This window comes from Eimeria maxima, genomic scaffold (genome assembly GCF_000499605.1).
Source record: "Eimeria maxima Weybridge genomic scaffold, Emw_scaff633, whole genome shotgun sequence".
NCBI classification, from domain to species: domain Eukaryota; phylum Apicomplexa; class Conoidasida; order Eucoccidiorida; family Eimeriidae; genus Eimeria; species Eimeria maxima.
This window is the reverse complement of record NW_013563922.1, coordinates 9,198-14,197: the sequence shown is the minus strand read 5'-3', so window position 1 is coordinate 14,197 and position 5,000 is coordinate 9,198.

Genomic DNA, 5,000 nt, shown 5'->3' with positions numbered 1-5,000 from the left:
GTAAATAACGAGCAGCAGCAGCAGCAGCACGAGGAGCAGCAGCTTCTTGCATGCATTCTTGCATTTCTTCTTCTTCTTCTTCTTGCTGCTGTTGCTGTTGCTGCTGCTGCTGCTGCATGGTATAGTTGTATAGACGCTGATCTAGGCATCTACGCTTAATAGGACCATGAGAAGAAAAAGAAGAAGAAATTCTTTTTTCTTGACGAAATATTTGCAGTCTTGTTATCTTGCGGTGTATACTTGATAAAAGTTTGCCAAGTTCAGATTCTTCTTTATGCCAATCTATGGAGGAAACCCATGATCTTGCACTCTCTAGTGTACGTAAATAATGATTAGGAAAGAAACTTTCAATCATTTTGCTCTAAAGAATCAAGAAAGCAAGGAAATACATGCAATTGCCTAAGAGAACGAGAAATGCAACAAGGAAGCCTAGTCAATGCAACCGGCAAAACAGGGCAATGATCCGTACGGATAAGGCGGAAATAGAGTTAGAATTGTTGATACTTGGATTATTTAGAAGAAATACTCCTTAAACAAAGAAGAAAACTTTAATAATATAATATTTAATGCCCATATATCGATTCATCAAGTCGAGCTGATGATGGTTACTCCCCGGGTGTACGTGCAGATTGGTTGGTGGCGTTGAATATTTGAAGATTTTGCCTTGCATATGTAAAAGAAAGAACAAAAAGTTGCAAGGATGACTGATACATATAAAAAAAAAGAAAAGTAAATAAATTAAATCATTTTCCCCCTCCTTACACCTACAAACATTCAGCATTTTCACAGCTTTCCATTGCGTCAACTGCACACACTGCCCAGACACCCGAGACGCCCCAGAACATGCGCGTGCTACTGGCGATCCTCTAGGTAACACTTCAAGAAAATTACCTTTATTTAAAAGATATTTAAGTTATTTAATTAAATTTAGTAACATATTCAAAGTTTCACCGCCGTTTTGGCAGGCAGGAGAGGACCTAGCCGTCGAAGGGGCCCATCGGTGGGGCCCCCCGCCGACAAGGTTCGTCTTTGCTTGACTGCGGTGATTATACTGATCTTCTCTTTTCTCTACAATAATTTCAACAATTTTCTCCTTCTTAAGAATTAAATTAATTAATTCTCTTAAAATTAAATTCAAAGGCTTTTGTTTAGCCTGGCCCTACGCGTCGTCTTAGCCTTGGCGTTCTCTCGTCGATGCTGTTCAATTTTTCCGGCATTTTTTGTCCTTTCCTTCATCTTCTTACAGAAACTCTTAATAAAGAGAAAAATAATTACTTTTAATCCCTCTTTTCTTCTATTGTGAATGAATTATTCCACGAATGACTCTTCTCGGGCCATCGCCGACACGGTGGCTGTTGCGGAGTAGTTTCTATCATCCGCATTCTCTTGCAGCAGCAGCAGCAACAGCAGCAGCAGCCGCTGCTGGATGGGGAGCTAGGAGAGTATCTTTGCATGGAGTCCCTCTCCCTGGCTGTTTTCTCCGGTGTCTGTCATCATCTTCTTCTTCTTCTCCCTCTACAGCAGCAACTAGTGGCTGTCTCCCCCCCCACCACCCTCGCAAGGTGGACATACACTCCATTTTCAGTTCTGTTAACCTTCCTTCTTCTTATTTACAGCATGCAGATCAATGGAAAGCTTTGGGCCTCATGGGGGCCCTCCGCCTTAAAGGGGGCCCCCCTTTGCCGGGGGGCCCTACCTTGCAGGGGGCCACCCGGCAAGAATCGTTCTATGGGCCTTCTCTTCATCGTCTCCTCTTTCTTATAGAAGACGAACATACAGCTAAACTACTGTAAGTTTCTTTGGCTGCTGCATGCATGCATCTGCATGCATGTATCTGCGTGCATGCAAGCAGCAGCAAGTCATATAGTACACTGATGTGTTGCTCTTCTGGTGTATATACAGGTGTACAGCTCTGCTGCAGCTGCATGCAAAGGGACCTAGGTTGCTGCTTGCTGTTGACCTCGAGTGGGGACCTGCTTCTGCTGCTGTGAATACCACAGCACCAGCAGCAGCAGCAGCAGCAGCAGCAGCAGCAAGAGCAGCAGGAGCAACAAGTGGTGCATGCCTTTCTCTCTTGCAGCTATGTGTTGAGAGGCAAACACCTTTAGATGAATGCCCAGCACCAGCCAACCCAACAGCAGCAGCAGCAGCAGAAGCAGCAGCAGCAGAAGCAGATGCAGCAGCAGCAACAGGAGATACAGTTCCTGCTGCAGTATTTGCTGCAGTTGCTGCAGCAGCAGAAATTGGATTTGTTGCAATTTTTGATTTAATAAAAAACACAAAAAATATTTTACAAGAAATAAAAAAAATACTTAATTATATTAATATATATAAAGTTGTAAGATTTATTTATTTATTTATTTATTTACTTATTTATTTATTTATTTGCATGCAGTTGCATGCATGCAGATGCATGCAGTTGCATGCATATTTATTTTTTTTTGTATTTTTGTATATTTGTGTATTATAGATGTTTTATATGTAAAAATTAATTTATTTATTATTATCTGCTTATTTTGCTGCTGCTGCTGCTGCTGCTGCTGCTGCTGTATGCATGCAGATGCACGATTGCCGAGAGGACAGCGCATTACTGTTTGATGGTTTTGGTATTTATTTACGAGGAGTTCTTGATTCAGCTGTACGTACACCCCAATTGTTTTGCTGCTGTATTTACTGCAGCAGAGCTGCCTATACACCTGAATTTTGCTGCTTAATTCTTTTTCCCTTGTGCATAGCATCCATGCATGCATACATTCTGCTGCTGCTGTTGCTGCTGCTGCTGCTGCTGATGTGCATGCAGGTTGCTGTGCAGCTGCTGCAGCAGGCACGAGGGGCTGAGGTGTATCAGCAGAGTTTGAATGATTTGCTGTTAGAGAGGTTGCAAGTAGCGTAAGTTTGCATGCAGATAATACTGCTGCTGCTGCTCCTCCTGTTGCTGCTGCTGCTGCTGCAGTGCTGCTGCTGCTGCTGCTGATGCTGCTGTTGTGCTGCAGCAACCCCATGAAGGAAAAGGTTTCCTTAATGGCAAGAAGAATTCCTCACCTATGGATGTTAAGACCCATCAGCTCGGTGAGGGTTTAGGGTTTAGGGTTTAGGGTTTATTCTTTGTATTTTTCTTATTATTTATCTTTTTTTGTGCTCCTGTTGCTGCTGTTGCTGATTCCTCCTTTTTTTTTCCTGCTGCTGCTGCTGCTGCATGCGTTTAGGTGCTGCTGCACTATGCCATCTTTGATGTCTTGCATCTTCCTGCTGCTAGCAGAGCCCTCCGTCTTTGCATGCGTAAGTTTATTTATTTATTTATTTATTTATTTATTTTATTTATTAATAATTAAATATAACTGTATATATTATATATACATATATAATAATTGTTCGGTGGTGCATGCATGCATGCATTTAGGTGCTGCTGCTGTTTGCATGCATTGTGTTGCTTACAGCAGCAGAGATGCAGCAGGATTGGATCACTCGCAGCAGCAGCAACGTTGCCTATTGCAGGGTAAATCGCTCTGCTGCTGCTCCTCCTGCAGCAGCAGCAACAGGAGATCCTGCAGCAACAGCAGCAAGGGTGAGCTATCCATGGCTGTTTGTTGCTGCTGCTGTTGAATCCCCTCGTGCAGCAGCAGCTGCTGCTGCTCTTGGGGTGTATATGCAAACTCCCTTGCTCCATCTGCTGCCGCTGCCGCTGCTGCTGCTGCTGTTGGGGTGTATGCGCAGCCTATATCCATATCCCCTGGTAGCAAAATAGAAGGCCTTGTTGCTGCTGTGGGGTGGGGATCGGGATCGGGATCGGGATCGGGATCGTTATTACTTAAATTAAATTTAGGGGATCCTAATCTTATTGCTGTTGCAGATACAGCAGAAGCTGCTGCTGTATTAAATAGACCACGTAAGTTTTATTTATTTTTATTTATTTATTTATTTATTTATTTATTTTATTTTCTTCTTTTTTATTTATTTTTATTTATATACAGCAGCAGCTAATGCCTATAAGTGTCTACTTCTGTATAATATACATATTTTGTATATATATTATGTATAGTATTATGTACATGCATGCATGCATGCAGAAAAAAGCCCCAAAAGGTTTTGTGTTTTTGTTTGCTGCAGCACAAATAGGGGAAATTCTTCGTCTTATTATTAAGGGTCGTCGCCCTCGTAGCCGCTGCCTCCTTGTTAGCGTACTCCCTAACTGCAGCAGCAGCAGCAGCAGCAGCAGCAGCAGCAGCAGGGCCTGAAAGAAGAAGGCAGCAGAATGTGCTGCACTGCATGCTGTGCCTTGGGGCCACACACTGTGTTAGGTCGTTACTAGCAACAGGAAAGACTGCAGCAGCAGCATCAGCTCTTGCTGGTGCTGCTGCTGCAGCTGCCAATCCTGCTGCTGCATGCAGATATGCGTTATGTGTAGCTAAGAAGATCAGGACATTTCTTGAGGGCTTCTTCTTCCTCTATAAATGCACCATCAGCCTAAATAAAAAAAAGAAAAAAAAGAAAAAAAAGGAAAAAAAAGAAAATAAAAAAAAAGGTAAGGAGTAACATCTGCATTTTGGGTGTATGCTAGACACGGCAGGATACTGAGGTGTATATACAGCTTGGGGTGTATATGCAGCTTGAGGTGTATATGCAGCTTCAGGTGTATACGCAGCTTCAGGCGTACACCCAGCTTGAGGTGTATTCGGATGTTGTGGGGTGTATATGCAACTTCAGGTGTATACGCAACTTGGGATGTATAGACTGTTTGTGGTGTATACGCAGGTTGAGGTGTATATGCAGCTTCAGGTGTATATGCAGCTTCAGGTGTATAGGCAGGTTAGGGTGTATAGGCAGGTGTTGGGGTGTATAGGCAGGTTGGGGTGTATAGGCAGGTTGGGGTGTATAGGCAGGTTGGAGTGTATAGGGAGGTAAATTGATTTACATTTCTTTTAGCAGGTTTAGCAATAAATAGCCAACCTCCTTCTTCTGGCTGAAGAAAAAGAAGAAAAAAAAAAAAAAAAAAGGAAAAT